The sequence below is a fragment of the Notolabrus celidotus genome, chromosome 16 (genome assembly GCF_009762535.1).
Source record: "Notolabrus celidotus isolate fNotCel1 chromosome 16, fNotCel1.pri, whole genome shotgun sequence".
Classification (NCBI taxonomy): domain Eukaryota; kingdom Metazoa; phylum Chordata; class Actinopteri; order Labriformes; family Labridae; genus Notolabrus; species Notolabrus celidotus.
In genome coordinates, this window is record NC_048287.1 from 27,950,799 (window position 1) to 27,967,519 (window position 16,721).

General features: G+C 41.8%; 1 protein-coding gene across 2 annotated transcripts in view; it reads right to left on the reverse strand.

Annotated features, from left to right (window-relative positions):
• The window catches only part of LOC117827502 (POU domain, class 2, transcription factor 2), a 109,599-nt gene that overhangs the window by 89,785 nt on the left and 3,093 nt on the right, over positions 1-16,721 (reverse strand). Inside the window, exons 3-4 of one of the 2 annotated variants that reach the window (XR_004634228.1) lie at positions 14,303-14,407; positions 13,706-13,956 (exon numbers count right to left, since the gene is read on the reverse strand). The gene's annotated coding sequence lies outside the window, so the exon portion shown is untranslated. Of the gene's footprint in view, positions 13,957-14,302; positions 14,408-16,721 lie in introns of those variants that run through there. The other variant, XR_004634227.1, reaches the window with a different exon arrangement.

Here is a 16,721-nt window from a genome sequence, read left to right on the forward strand (position 1 = left end):
TGATGTCAGTATGAAGAAACATTATCTTACAGTAAATAAATCTCATGGTTTCACACGTGGATTCACTGTTTTTGCTCAAAATACAAACACGATCTGAGAAATCTGAGTATAAAAACGTCCTTGTGAGGACAGGAAATCAACGGCAGAATTAGATCTTATTCCTCTCTCTGTCTCCTCTGTCTCTCTCTCTCTCTCTGTGTGTGTGTGTATGTGTGTGTGTAAAAGAGAGAGAGAGAGTTCATTGTTAAATGGCAGTGTCATGTTGACAAACGAGTTGGTTGAATTAAATTCTCCCTCATCAAAAACAAGAGGGGGCCAATCAATACCAGCTTACAATTATATCACCGTCTACCCCGCCGCTACAGCTGGAAACACACACAGACACACACACGGCAGGACACACACACATGGCAGGACACACACACACATACAGCAAGAGCCAGCATGAAGAGGAAAGAATCACTACCTCGCTGTAAGGCAGGGCGGAATAAAAACTACAGTAGAATCAGACAGAATCCCTGCACTGTGGTGTGTGTATATTATTGATAACACACAAACACACACACACACCTGTAGTCTCACACACACGTAAAGAATCCTTCATGTGACACTGACCCTTATAAAAACACTCTCTGTTCTTACACACATTATTTTTAGCTTCTGACATTTGATCTATTTTAAGCGTCCCTCTCTCTCTCTCTCTCTCTCTGTGTCCCTCTCATTCTCCGTCAGTGTCTCTCTCCCTCTCTCTCCTCTTACAGCCTGACTAAGTAATCAATGCTGACAGATTGTCAATAGGCCGGTCCGGGCCCTGCCAATACCTCTCCTACATATCCATTATTCCTCTTAAAGCCGCGGAGGACAAACACAGAAAAGAGTAAAACACGATGCTGTCGATACGCCGCCTTGATGCGATCATTGAGGCAGATCAATGCTCTTGCTTACAGCTCATGAGCCGGAGCCGAGCGGGAGAATAACAGTGAGCGTGAAAATTGGTTTGTGATTTCTTCCTGTGTTCTTATCTTCACAGGACGGGATTTTTTTGATTTATGTATATTCTTTTCTTTTTTTTTTCCTCTTTCACACATAATTTTATTTTGACTTTGAAGAGAGATTCCCTTTCTCCTGCTCGTATTTCACACATGTTCTGCATCCTATTTCATCCTGGATTGGTTGTAATGGATTTAAGATGTAAAACGCCAGACAGCGCTGAAGTGAGGGAGAGGAGGAGGAGGAGGGGGACGACGACAATATCTTCCTTTTTTCTGTCATACTTGCCATCAGGTTTCCACACAATCCTGTACTCCCAACACACACACACACACACTGATTCACGTTATGGTAAGACACAAATCTACAGGCTTGGCAGCGCACACATGCAAAAGCACCGTAACATGTAAGAAAGCACGCAAAACACCACAGAAACACACTCATGAAGGATATTCACGTGCATGCAAACACACCGTAACAGACATGAACGCACCAAAAGTACACACACACACACTGAAGCCTCTGGTGCTCATGCTCAGAGAGGCCCAAACAGCTTAGCTTAGCACAAATGCAGCATCAAGGCTCGGGGTAATGCCAATGACATGGATGGAGCTTTCCAGCCCGTGCAGCCTGGAGTGTGTATGTGTGTGTCCATGTGTGTTGGCTGCAGACGTGTGTGTGTGTGTGTGTGTGGGTGTGTGTGTGGAGGGGGGTGAGAGCCTTAAACACTGAGAGGATCAGACCCAGCTCTCCTGGACACCATGGAATACGATCAAGAGGAAAGTGTGTGTGTGTGTGTGTGTCGGTGTGTGTGAGAGGATGATAACAAGACGGAGCTGCAAAAAAAACCGAAATAAAAATAAGAAGTGAACGGTGTTTCGGACGACGTTGCTCGCAAATATGCTGTCACTTTACTCTCATGTCACACTGCAGCGTGTGGAAGAGTTCACACAGAGGACTCGAATGAACACAGATTTAATTCTGCTTTAAAAAATGTGCAAAAATCAACTTCAATAAGTGAAAGAGGAAAGATTGTGATTGGGTTAATTTAATGATTCATGTCTGTATTTATTTTTAAAGCTTTGACGCTGGTGGATGTTTTTGTGTTAGAGTTGCTCAAACATGCATTTCTAGCTTTGTGTTGAATGTTGGTGATATTATTGTTTAGGTGTTCTTCTTCTTTCTTTGTATTGTTTATTGCTTTTGTCAATTAATCATTTATCTTCTTTTATTTTATTAAATGCCAAAGTGGCGCTGGTTTTCACCGTAGAGCAGACGCCTCACGTAAAGAAGCCACAGTCTTCGTCATACTACTCGTTGGATAGATTTCTCCCCCATCACTTCCTGTCTCTCTCAATCTGTCCTATCACAAAAAGGCAAAAGCCAATCCCCCAACAAAATCCTTTATTATCTTAATGCTTGAAATAAAGAAGAAGTTAAAAATCAAAGTTTACAGTTTCTTTCACAAAGTCATGTTAGAATGAACAAAAATTGAAGCAGCTGTCTGACCACACGACCGATCTATTCACATCAAACTTTTAGTGTAAGAGAAGCAGAGAGATGACTGTTGGAGTTCGTATTATTCAAAATTTTGACGCCAATATTTTCCCTTTTACTGCAAATGAATATCTGCTCCAAATATCGGCAGAAAAAAGGAGGTAATGAAACATAGATGTAGAAATAAAAATGTATCTAACAATAATGAATATTAAAATATAGCAGAGGTGCACTGATTGTGAAAACCAGGCTGATACGGATGTTTAAAATAACAATTTAACCAACAGTTAGTTAGGATACCAACATTACGTCTCTGTAATTCTTCTTGTCTGTTTATAAAATGAGCCATGATATTTGATAGATTTAAATTGTTGCTGGTAGCTCCACCCTCTAACGCTCTCTTAAAGTGTCAGAGGAGCTCATCTTACAAACTGCATCTTTCTCAGAGAAATTGAAACTCCCATTTTGCCGAGATTTTCTTTCACGTTTGTCCAACAAGTGACGTCCTCTGTCCAATAAAAACCGTCCTCTGAATCAGCAGCAGGGTAATCTAGCTCACCAGCATTAAAACGATGTGATATGATACAGATTGATATCGACTACTGACACCTGATCATTCCACGTTAGTTGCAGGGGAATACATCGGTGCATCCCCGAAAAATAGTCAGGAATAAGATCAAATGAAAGAATAAGGGTATCTGTTTCTACGGAGAGCTAAAACAGGCCATCTTGCAGGCCTCCTTGACTACTAATACTCGGTATCGGCCCTGAACAAAACCATATCGGTCTATCAATACTTCATATGAAGGAAACACTAGAATAAGTGACGATCAAATCCACCTTTAAAAAAATAAAATCTTCCAGAGATTGAGCAGGACACTGGGAGACACTGGGAGAGAGAGCGGGGAGTGACATGCAGGAAAGAGGCTGCAGGTTGTAACTGAACCCCAGCTGCCTTCTTAAAGACTACAGCCTCTGTACATGGGGCGCATGACTTCACCACTTGTCCATAAAATCCACCTTTCATGTCCCTCATCTTGTTTTTTGAGAAGTATGTTTTATTTCCACACACTTTGACACTATTGATTCATCCTCTACATTGGACATCTTCTCCGTACCTACAACAAACGCTTGATCTGCACAATTCGAGGAGTATTTGGAATTCCTGCAAGATGGCCTGTTTTAGCTCTCCATAGAAACCGATACCCTTACCCTTACATTTGATCTTATTCCTGACTTTTTTCGGGGATGCACTGATGTATTGGTCTGCAACTAATATGCAATGAACCAAAGTCAGTAGTCCCTGGCAATCTGTATCTTATTGCATCATTTACCTTACGGGAGGAGGGTTTCTATTGGACAGAAGACGTCACCTGTTGGACAAACTCTGATTTGGAGTATTTCACAGACTCTGAGGAAGATCAGCAACATGCAGTTTATAAGATGAGCTCCTCTGACACTTTAAGAGAGCGTTAGAGAGTGGAGCTACCAGCAACAAATTAAATATATCAAATCTCATGGCTCATTCATCAAGACTGAAATAAATGGTGAAGAAGGCCAGCTCAGTCCTGGACCCTGTGGAGGTGGTGGCTGACAGGAGAATTATGGCCAATCTGTTGTCTTTGATGAACATTTCTTTTCTATATATATATCTTGTTGAAATTCTTGTACTGTACACCTTTTTGTTTGCTGCCGTAACTCCATAAATTTCCCTGTTGTGGAACGAATAAAGGAGTATCTTATCTTATCTTATCATTTTATAAACAGACAAGAAGAAATACAAAGTGCCTGGTGGCTAAATTGTTATTTTAAACATCTGTAGCAGCCTGGTTTCCAACAATCGGTGCACCTCTGCTATCTTTTCATATTTATAATTGTAAGGTACATTTTTATTTCTACATCTTTGTTTAACTACCTCATTTTTTCTGCAGTCCTTGTAAAGTAAAAATGACTGGTGGAAAAAACATAGGTTCTTCTCCTGTGCAACATAAAGACCAGCGACACAACTCCAACCTCTCCTCCTTGGTGTTTATATAACTCTTCACCTGCCTCCATCTTTGTCCTTTCACTCACTGGCTCACACACACACGCACAGAAACACACACGCATCTACTTGTACAAGCTGGGCCTGCGTGGTGTCCATGGAGGAAAAGAGAGACAGAAACAGAGTAAGTGTGTGAGTGTGTGTGTGTGTGTGTGTGTGTGTGTGTGTGGGTAGATTTAGAAGCGGGGATCAATGAGAAATGTAGAAATCAATGCACTTAGCAGTGGGAAATCAATGGGGCCTAATCGGGATGCCAATGGCACAAGTCAAAACAATTAAGAAGGAAGAAAAATGTTTAACAACCCCCCGCTGCTGCCGCCACCCCAGCCCACCCCGATGCTTACACAGAGGCCGAGGAGAGATGGAGGGAGCAGACGGAGGAATGAGGAGAGGGTTGAAATAATACGAGAGGGGTTGGGAATGTTGAGAATGTCGAGAGGAGGATAACAGCAGTGGTGGATGTGCTTGTGCATCGGCGTATTTGGAAGTATCTACCTGGTAAATTGCTTGTGAAGCTGCAGGTTTGGATCCAGATCGTCAGTTCCCACAGCTCCATCGTTCAGCTCTCAGTCAAGATCAAGTCAGAACCTGGAGAAGAAGAGGGACGAAGAGAGGAGCAGTTAAGAAGAGCATGTGTACAGATAGAAGGATGTATGATGTAGTTATAGGCAACATATTCAACTGCTGGCATGACTTCAAAGATAAGAGCCAGATTATTCAGATTATGAGAAACTGCTTATATGTGATCAGAATGAAAATCCCACTGTCAATCATACATCAACATTTTGCTTCAATTCCAGGCTGGTAGCAGGCTTAGCTAAATTCTGAAGACATTCTTTTCCACGGCTAAGTCTACCTTCTCCAGATGGGTCCAGTGGCGGTTCTAGACCAATTTTACTGGGGGGGCCAGGCTGGGGCCAAGGGTGTTGTCAGAGGGACACATTCAACCCTGACAAAAGAGACTGAGAAGGGCGAGAACCAGCTGAGAACAAACTGGCAAAACATCAGTGCATCCCTATATACTAGACATATATACTACTGTGTACTATATCAAATGCAGACTGACAGCAGCTGTTTGGCTGTTTACACTCAACATGAGTCCCTTATCGCTCTAAGGGCCTGATTTACTAAGATCCCAAATAATGAGCGCTAATTTGCGTGTGCAAATAATAATTTTGCACGTGTTATTTCTGGGCGTGTTGCGGGTGATCTACTATGACTGCGTGCGCAAATGATAACAAGTGCAAAAGTGATTCCGACCGCCCTTTAATGAGCATTTTGCGTGTGCTATCGGCTGTCACCATGGAGAGTTTGAGAGAGCAGAGTGGTCTTAAGCGATAAATGAAGTTTGAAGTCATGGAGTTGGAGGTCTTTGTGGAGGAGGGAAATAAACACATCGGGGAACTCCAGCAAAGGTGAATGCTGTGAGAAAAAACAGAAGATCTGCCGATGAACTAAACGCATCTACTCTACTCCAAAACGCAATCAGCGTTTTGATGGAGTTTAGAGAGCAATTTGATGAGGCCTGTCCCTGCTTTTATTTTTTACTCTTCCCGTCAACGTTGCACCTTCTGAGCGCTCATTCTCCAAGTTAAAACTAACAAAAAAACCCTTGATGAGAACGGTGGGACAGAGTGGACATATCATGTTATCTATTGAGAATGACAGAGAAAAGAAAATGGACATACAGTGCATCGTGGACAAGTCCGCGGAGCTTAAGGCTCCTTCAAACAGTAGTGAGTAGGCGGAGTACTTCATGTTGATTTTTTGTTTATATGTGAAGATGTGGGCCGCTGTGCCAATTTTACTAAACTTTATAGCTGTTGATACAGTGACCTTCTGTGCTCTCATTAGTTGAAAAAGTTAAAGTGGGTGTCAGAATGATGCGGTCGCTATCCGTGGTGCAGAACTGCTTTGAATTTGTGTTGTTTTATTTATTTATTTGTGTTGTTCTCTTGGTTTGTTAGACTTCATGTCCGTTTGATTGACTTCAAAATGACATAAACTGTGTGTAAAAACTGTAGTGATGCTTGTAAGCCCCTCTGTTGTGGGCATGTTGTAAAGTTATGATGAGCTTTGCATTGACCGTAGCCATGTGTGCGTAACGCTGTGCCAGTTTGCACCTGCCATTCAAACGTGCTAAATATAGACGCAAAAATACCGCCCGCTATCTGCTTCAGGTTTGATAGATCATATTGCGTGTACTAAATGATTACATTTGCATCTCCTCCTCCAAGTATTTTGCGCGGTCTGATGATCTGCATGTTCTTCATATTCATTTATACACGCAAACCCTTAGTAGATCGGGCCCTAAGAGACTGGAACCAAGTGCCACACGCATGTGTTCCACCTGTAACATCGGCGCGATACCGAAGCTTTAATTATTGTATAATATTATTTTGGTGTGGAGGGGGGGCCACAGGGGGAGTCCAGGTTCAGTTTTACAGGGTTACTGGCCCCTGTTGGCCCTTCCCCAGAACCGCCACTGGATGGGTCATGAGATCTCTCCAGACCAAATAAAGGTGAAATCTTTTTGTCTATTTTTGACCCTCATTTGTGACTAAAACTTCATTTCACAAGAAGCAGCCTCTTAGCCCTAAGCTGGTGAGGAAGGGGGGGATTTACTCTTGTGGCAGGAGGTCATGCTTTAATAAAACCAGCAGAGCAACATTATGATGAGACTAAATCTAAAATTTAACAAACTATAACACTCTGCTCTTTTGTCGAGGGTGTTTCGAGCACTGCTAGATGATTCTAAAGACACCCTGGGACGAGCGAGGCCGAGAAAAGAGTCTTCAGCTTTTCATAATTCCTGATGGCTTAATTTTAGTCTCCCCCAGCAGGTCCTTGGCTTGCAGTCAAAACAGGCACTGAGTTTTTTTCTTGCCAGAAGTCCAAGCAGGCAGAAAGGATTTCATAATATATTCTCACACTTGTGCCTCTCTGGGCAATGCTTTAAAAAAAGGGAGTCCAGCAGCCTCAATGCAGGAGTTTGGTTCAAGGGCAGGTGTGTGTTCCAACTACTTGGCGCAGGCTGCATCCTGCATAAGTCCGGTCTACTTCCTCATCTGTTACAGTCCCCTATGGTTATGTTAAGGCTGCGTGACTCAGAGGATATGTACTTTTGGAGTGTTTAACTGTTTTGTTTGAGATCCTGGAATTACCAACATTAGTGGGGAGTAGTTGGTAGTTTGTACGGACTTGATAAGAACCAGGACTTTTCCTGTTCCAAAGAGGTGATTGCCAAATATATAGGCTACATCTGACACCATAATGAGGATGTGTGTGTGTATGTAAGAGATAGTTTGTGTATACTGACTGTATGAAAGGGCCAATGAAGCCAAAATATCTAAGGTCTGTTCACGAATAAAATCCATTCCTATCCTTTATTGGGGTGAATCTCTCAAACTCTTGAACTTCTAAGTAAAGTACATCAGTGGTCATCTTCGACTGCCAGCTGACTGGGTACACACTACACTTTAAAATCTGTCTTTTTGGGTGTGGGCCCATTTGGTAGCCTTTTTTATACAAGCAGGGTCGAGTACTTGCTTGATAGCACACTTCGAAGATCCATTTTAGTCCAGGACGGATTTATGGGTAGACTGATCCGGATTATCCAGAGGCCCCTGTCTATTTGAGATCTTTGAATCCTAACTTTAAGACTGGTTTATACCTCAGTGTCGACCCTACACAGCAGTGGTTGAAGCGGACGTGAGCTCTACATACTTGTGTGTTGATGTGTTCAAGTCGCGCAGCAATACTTCGCCAAATCACTCGGGGGCAGTTTGGTCTCTCTGAAAGTCAAGACGCTTGTTTTCGGCCCAGCTACGTTTTCTTTCTAATTTTTCATAGTGATTCCGAATGTTGATTTACAGCTGATACATGTTGCTGTTTATCATACAGCAATGATTACAGGGAAGAATAGAGAGGAGACGTCGGAGGAGATTAAATAAATGGCCGATGTGCAGATATCCAGGAAGAGCTATAAATCCAGGAAATATGCCACCAAGCAGACTATAGTTACATTTTTGAGGAGGTGTGCATCGGCCTCCGCGTAGGTACAGGGGCTGCAAAGACCTACAAGTGTAGGCTATATGGTTGTTTAAACATAGAAGTATAAACCAGGCTTTAGGAAACCTGATCAGGGTCCAAACAAAAGCTGGATGCAAACCACTCCAACACAACACGTTGGCTATTTTTGGGGGAGGAGATTTTGACCACAAAAATTGCACATGACGAAGTCTGAAAGTGATCCTCCATCCAAAATGTTACAATATTTTGAGGACTAGAGTCTAAACTATGCAGGCCTTCAAAAATTATTGTAAATTGTTCTTTCTTCTTCTCAAGAAAAATGGTATTCAAACCTGATCACCTAAACTTCAACTCTCATGATAAAAATATCTCGTTGTGGGGCGCCATTGGTCATGTTTGACTCCTGGCATCAACCATTTGGTGCATGTCTTCCCCCACTCTCTACTTCCTGTCTCTCTTCAGCTGTCCTATCCATTAAAGGTGAAAATGCCCCCCAAAAATATATCTCTCTATATATAAATATCTCCCACAGTATGCAATGTTTATAACTGACCTGTGATTCTTTCTCTGTAAAATAGGAAACCAGAAATATTCTAACCTGTCAAGTCTACAAGCAGTGAACGATTGTCTGTCTTATCACCAGATTTTGGGAGGAGTATCACTCCGGTGTTCTGATAGAGATATGAAAGGATGTGAAAGAACTGGCAGTGGGGCCCGAGCCGGTGGAGAGGGAGGGAAGCAGTTTTGTTAGATGCCTCCTACAACTCATAAAAATCTGTCAATAAAAATATTTCGCACACAAAAAAAAGACTGACTGATGGAGATGACACCACAACATGATACAAATACACCCGACGGCACACTCGAGGAGAGAGAGGCGGCGAGGGGCGAGTCATAGAGATGCAGAGAGAAACCATCTGAAGGTATGGTGAGGCTGCACGCCGGAGCACTGCAGTTGGGTTATGTATGTATGTGTGTGTGTGTGTGCGTGCATTGTAGGGAGGTGGTGGGGTAGATATGTATGTATGTGTGTGTGCGTGTGTGTTATAGGGAGGTGGTGGTGGGGTTGATCTGGGGCCAATCAATAGCGGCAGGCTCTCTTACGACCCCTGAGTTCCTCCTGGCTTGGCTGGCAGGCTGGAAATCAATGGGCCGGGCCAATAACTCAGGATGGTGTGTGGATTAGTGAACTGTCAACTAATCAGAGAGTTACTGAATCTGACACCGCAGCTATTAACCTATCGATATGACACTTGGCACTGACACACACTCGTGCACGTGGATATATATATGTATTGATGAACACACGGGCGCATAGGAACACGTATGTGAATGCCTGAGGTGGTTCACACGTGCTTACACGCCTCTACAAATGTGAACTGACACACACTTATAGAATGGACGGTGATTCACACACACACTCACACACTGGTAGAACTACAATAGAAATGCTCTTATATAGAGATCTGGATAGCTTGTATTGACACTCATGTGTGAGACCATAAAAAGAGAGTGTAGTGCGTTTGCCAAGATTACTACTGCATGGTGCACAAACACAGAGATGGTTCTATAGTTAGAAGTATGGTAGTGTGTCAGTGACTTTATTAATACACAAAATATAATAAGTAAAATGTGTGTGTTTAAACTGGTATGTAACCACCTGAAGCAATGCGTGACCAACACAGGCATGTGGGCGCTAACCTGCAAGGAGGACTGAAGGCTGGTGGTGCAAGCTCTACTAATGGTAGCCACAATCGACAAACCAATATCACATCTGTTTGTTTTTATTGTTTTTCTTTATATGTTTTTAATTCTCCATGTAAAGCACATTGAGCTTACAAGTAATGACATGTGCTTTATAAATAAAATTGCTATTGCTATTGCAATCTTTCACCCATAGACTCAGTGACGCTATGTTTAGCCAGGTTAAATAAAATGTGCTCAATGTTGACTGTTTTCTGAGTGTTTTCTTTCCTTTAGACTAGTCAGGAGTCAGAACTTAAATTTCTATTTAATCAACTACGAAATGAGTCCCTGAAGAACATCTCTGGTGCTTACAAGTAAAATAGTCTGCTGCAGTGAAAAGATTTGCCGTAAAGCAGGGTTAATTCAAGCTAAATCCATCAATAAATACAAAACTCAGTCAAATGATAAGACTCATGACTTTGTAACCCACATAACTTATTGTGTCAGCTCTTTAAAAAGTAATTAAAAGTAATAGTATAAATAACTGTGGCCTAGTAATCTACCTACGGTTACGTTTTAAATATTTCATCTATTTTCTATTTCGTTTTATTATTTTTCTAAAGTATTTTGTCTCAGTGTATTCTGTCCAATAGAACGGAAGTATGAAAGAGAGTAAATCCTGTTGTTGGGCCAATTAGAAGGCTCCTTATTACAGGTAATCCTGCCCACCTGTCATAACATTTTTATCTGGACTATTAGGAGTCCAGATAAAAATGTTCACTTATTAAAAATCTAAGAGTTATTATATAGATAGAATATCATCTATTTTAAAAGCATCATTTTTCATCGTTTTCACTGATGCCTGGTTGTAATATGGTATTCCCGCCAGACGGTGGCTAAAGAACGTCTTAAAGCTGTTTGCTAACCGCATTAAGTAGCCAACAGGGGGAGAAGAATTTTGACTGCATTAAATAGAAGATAAGAAGAAGAAGAAAACATAAGAGACAGTCGCTAGAAATGTGTGTGTAGTTCTGAGATTCAGAAACAGAGGAAATTGTCGTGACTGAGCATGGCTGTAAAATGTAAGAAGCGTCACAGAATCATCAGCATAAAGGCGCTGCCAGTTTCCGCTACAGGCAGCAACTCGTCCCAGTGCTTTTTAATGTGACTGCCACACAAACGGACCTTTAACAGGACAGGTGTGTCGTGGACTGTTTACTCTTACTGCCTACACCTGCAGCACAACAAATGTTGTGTCAGTCGCTGTTGTCTCATTGATGTTTCAAGCCTAATGTCAGAGCTTGATTACGAATAACCGCAGAATAAATGACAGTGGTTATGGAATGGTATTTTGGCTTGAAATACCCATCCCTAGTATCTATTGTTTTTATTTGATCTACCCCTGTATTTGACCCATAGACTGTATAAAAGATGGATGTAGTATCCGTGACGTCACCCATCTGTTCCTGAGCGCTGTTTTGAAGCCAATCGACGGCGGCAGCCATATTGGAAATGCTGAACTCAACCAAACTTAGTGTGACGTAAAGAGGCGGGGTTTGAGCCTCCTAGCCAACAGCTATGTGTTCCCACCTGTCAATTAAGTCAGTCATGTCCTTATCTGGACAAAAACTCACAATCTTAATATCTTGTGTACCAATAGAGAATTTATCTACGTAGGCCGAAGCCCTTTTTTGAACCAGGCTGTAAACATGTTTATTTCTGCTGCAAAGATCGTCTCTTTTGAATGGGTGTGTATGTGGTTTCCTGTGTTTCTGCAGCCAGCCTCAAGCGGATTCTCGATGAATTGCAGTTTATAACACTTCCTCATGGGCTTCATATTTTGAGACCGGAGGTTGTCGCTTGATTTGACCGGCGTGTGAAGAGGTGGTCAAGAAATGAGGTGTGAGAGAGGGGATGATATAATAAGAATAATGTCTCAGGCTGAAATAAAACCAACAAGGTTGCAGTTTTATGAGACAAACTGTGACCTTTCAGCTATTAAAGGCTCGCTATTCTGACTTTTCGCATTGTGCACAGCATCGACTGAGAGGAAGAAACTTCCCTCATGGATAAAGCTTCTATTGAATACAAGAAAAGCTTTCACTTCCCAATAATTAAATAAACAATCAATACAAACCAAGTGGAGGAGACAAGGACAGAGGGAGTCACGTGGAGAGCTGGAAGAGGCGTAGAGCTTAGAGCTGAGAAACAATGCTGAATGTTAAGATATATATACTGGATTTAAAACATGCTCTATTTGCATCTGAGTGCAGTAGCTTCATCAGAATATACACTGATGCCTATTCAGCTTATTTCATTTAAGGATAATTTGTAACAAACAAGCATCACTCAGTTTTGATAAGTATATGTGTGTAGCTGCAGCTGCTACGACCCTTGACCCCAGAGCTTTGTTTGCTTGTGAACCTGAAATTTGAATGTACTTCACTTTTAAAGGCGTCATCTCTCTGGATGTGATAAGTGTGCATTCAGAGTGGACTCAGTTTTGTTCTCTGCGTTTTAATTATTTCATAAGCACTCAAATCTGTTTACTGAAGCTTCAAATGGAACAGAAACAACACTGTTCCCTTTCAAGACCCTTTGTAGCTCACAGTCCCATGCTCCTTAAATTTAGGTCTCTCCGTCTCTGAGCTCAGAAGGCGAGTCGTCTCTGTTCTGCACATACAAAGTAGAGTAAGCTGAGTTCAGGTGGCTTTACATCCCTGCTTTTATCCACAGTTCATATCCAGATTCCTCTGTGCGTCTTAAATATGTAGACTCTCTGATCTTTTCATACTCCCATGTTCCTCTGGTGTGCAAGTACAGGCTTATTCTGTGTCAAGGGTGCTGGTTCGTTTTACATTATTCTCTTCTATTCTTCAGTCCTTTTCTACTTTTTTTTTTGAAGGGGGGGATAAAAAAGGAGATTATTTTGGGGGGTAATTCCATTGAAACCGCTCTGAAATAACTTGACTTGGCATGTGCCTATACAAGGCTTCACAAAGGGCTGCAGGAATACTATTCAGTAATGGGGTAAAGCAAGAAGAAGAGGCAGAACAAAAAGTCTGTGTGTGCCTGAGTGTGTGTGTGAGTGTGAGTGTGTGTGTGAGTGAGAGAGAGCTCCTGAAATGAGGGAGAAGAGGGAGGAAAATCACCTGAAAGAAAATAAGACAGCTAGCAGGAAAGGAAAGGGATGAATGAGCAGCAGGGAAACTTGTCAAAATAATCAAGTGATGAAAGAAGGGATAACTCATTTGATATTTTACAATTTATAACAACATTTTCAATCATTCATGAAGTCGTGGACCTATAAATAAGTTACATAAACAATCAGTGGTTTTATTATCTACTCACTGTAAGTTTTGGTCTGCGTTTCGAGTCATAGGTTTGGTACATTTTTTGGTTTTTGATCTATTATTTGAGGTTTTAGAGAAATGTACAAAAACAAGTCCATTTGAATCCATTTCTGCTGCATTTATTTTGAGTTTAAGCATCTAACAATGTTATTCCCATGTGATTATTTACAAGGAGAGGATACAACAAAAGAAAACAGATGTAAAAGACATTAAGATAAATTATTAGAATAAAGGAAAAGAAGAATACAGTTCCAGAAAGCAGAGGAGGGGATGGAGATGAAGCTTTAGGAGGGGGCAGGCTGGTTCACTCTGCGCTCCAACGATAAGAGCTGCAGAAAGACGGACAGATCAGGGCTAAAAGAAAGACGAACAGAGGCAGGTTACAGCATTACAGCCGCCCAGAGAAAGGCAAGGGTGGAGGTGGATGAGGAGGAGGAGGAGGAGGAGGAGGAGGAGAAGGGGTTCATGGGCCTCCCACACACTTCGGATTAGGAAACATATGCAGTGGAGTAGCGAGGGATTAGGGGGTGAACGAGAGCTGGAAGAAGGAAAAGAATGTTTTTTTGGGGAGCAGAGGAGGGGTGAAGGGGAGGGATGGAAACACAAGTGCTCGGCCAGGCGTATTTCCACCCCGCTTTCATCCTACATCCCCTCCTCTACCGTCCACCTCCTCCTCCTCCTCCTCTTCCTTTCCACTCACCTTCATCTTTGAACCTCTGGGATGACGAGATTGGTGTGCAAGGACTCTGATGGAGAAAAGGGAGGAGGCTGGTAGCTGGCGCCATCCTTTGATTGTGGTAATTTGCTGCGAACACAAGAAGGAACATACGGGGGAAATGGTCAGAATGAGGGAAACCTTGAACTTAATTCCTCTGTGGTGGCGGGAGAGTGTGAGGAGTGACTCTGTGTTGATCAGATGGTGTTCATGGAGGAGAAATCAGAGGAAGAGGAGGCGATTTGATTTGGTCTAGTGCTGATATGAGAGATAGGATACATAAACACATGGGTAAATTAAAGTACTCAAAGACATGCATACGTTTTTATCATCATGCATCAGTTTCTAAAATCACTCCCTCATCACCATGATATTTTGCCTCATAACTTACAGGTATATGGTCACCTTGCATCCATAAAATTAGACAATGCACTCTGGGGTTACTAGCAGACAGAGGAAGAGAGTTAACGCCATTTTTAAGGGGAATTTTAAGATGCAGACATTTCACACTTGTGCCTAACAGACTGACTTTAGATGGATGATTTTAAATAGAGAAAACTGTATGCATATTGGGAGTGACGGTTAAATGAGACACAGATTTATCACTGAATACATGATGTCAAAATAAGTATGAATACACCCAGTTGATTCATTTAAATGTACTCTCAAAGTTGTAGTCTAAGTTTCAGTTTATTTCATTTATATAGCACCTTAAAGGCAAAACATGTTCTGAACCGCAGTGCTTCACAAGAACAGTCACAGGCGGTTTTTGAAACCTCCTACTACACTAGCAGCAGTACATTTGGCCAAAATTCAGTATGTAGTAAGTAGTATGTGAACAAGAGCAAAATCTGCAGTAAGCCAAAACTACCCGGCTGTCGTACTGATTCTGAAAATGTCACAGTATGCACCGGACCAGTCTGCCTTGCGTACTGTTTCCCACAATGCACAGCGCTCATTCCACTTTTTCTTTTCTTTTCTTTTTAACCACTTAACTCTTTAAATCATAAGTGGATGCTGAAGAAGCAGTTTCTCTATCAGCTTGGCCGTTGTTTACTTCCGCTTTCTGAAACCAGAAAATCCAGTGACGTCTGGCCCAGCATACTGCAGACCAAACCCAACAGACCAGTCAGACTACAGACTAAATTCAAACTCAGTATGAGGTAGGCAGTACCTACTGCCTACTACATTTGTAGGTGGTATGTAGCAGGCCGTTTCGAAAACAGCCATAGACTATACACAGCCAGCACCAAAAGAGACAATACATAGTTCAGAGTAAACAATATGGGAAAAATAATCAAAGATTAAAATAGAAACATGTTTAAACAAGTTAAACATAATTAAAAGCAATGGAATAAAAGTAGGTTTTAAGGTGTTTCTTAAAAGCCTCAGCAGAGTTTACCTGTCTAATGATCTCTGGTCTAACACTATAAAGAATTAGAATTACAGCAACCATCTAGACAAACCTAAACCAGGTTGTATTAAAGGGGGAGGCAGTTTAGTTCATGGTTAAATGGTGCGCCCCATGTATAGAGGCTATAGTCGTCAAAAGCAGGCAGGTTCAAATCTGACCCATGACCCTTTGCCGCATGTCACCCCTCCCAGTTTCCTACTATATCCTCTGTGCTAGCCTCTAAATTAATGGACTAAAAAGCAACGTCCTTAAACAATTTGAATTAAAAGACTTGGAGTAATCCCATTTCAGACCAGATAAAATGAATTGAACCTCTTTAGTACGGTCATGATGATTTTATTCCACACATTAGCCTGGCGGCAAATCAAACTTCTCACTGTGGATTATATGATCTTTTACCTTGAAACTACTTCCTATGAAACATAACGTCTTCTGTACCAAAGCCAATAAACTAAAACAAGTCCCCAGCTGTTCCCTCAGTGTTTCACCTCCTGTAGGCTGCACAAGGTCTGCAAGACATGACAAAATCACTCAAAAATATTGGAATGAATATTGCAAAATTTTTGCCAGAATGTAAATATTCTGTACTGAATCATATATATATTTTTTAAAAGAATATAGTTATCATTCATAAATTTCTACACATATAAAATATCTGATACTCCTGAAAGAACCTGCTGCAGCCGGCCACAATGGAAGGTGTGTCGATGTCTACTTGAATGCAAGCTGCCGTCCACAGGAGAGACCATAAGCCTGACTGTGTATTTCTGTATGTGTGTGTGTGTGTGTGTGTGTGTGTGTGTGTGTGTGTGTGTGTGTGTGTGTGTGTGTGTGTGTGTATGTGTGTGAGGGTGTTACACGAGGTTGTGAGTCAAGGTCAGCTGATGATTCGCCAGAAAAGCTGTGAAGAGATGAAGGAACGAGGGGACATTGAGCAGAAGTAGAGAGAAGAAAAAGTGAGAGGAGAAGCATGAAATGATGGCAAAGTGA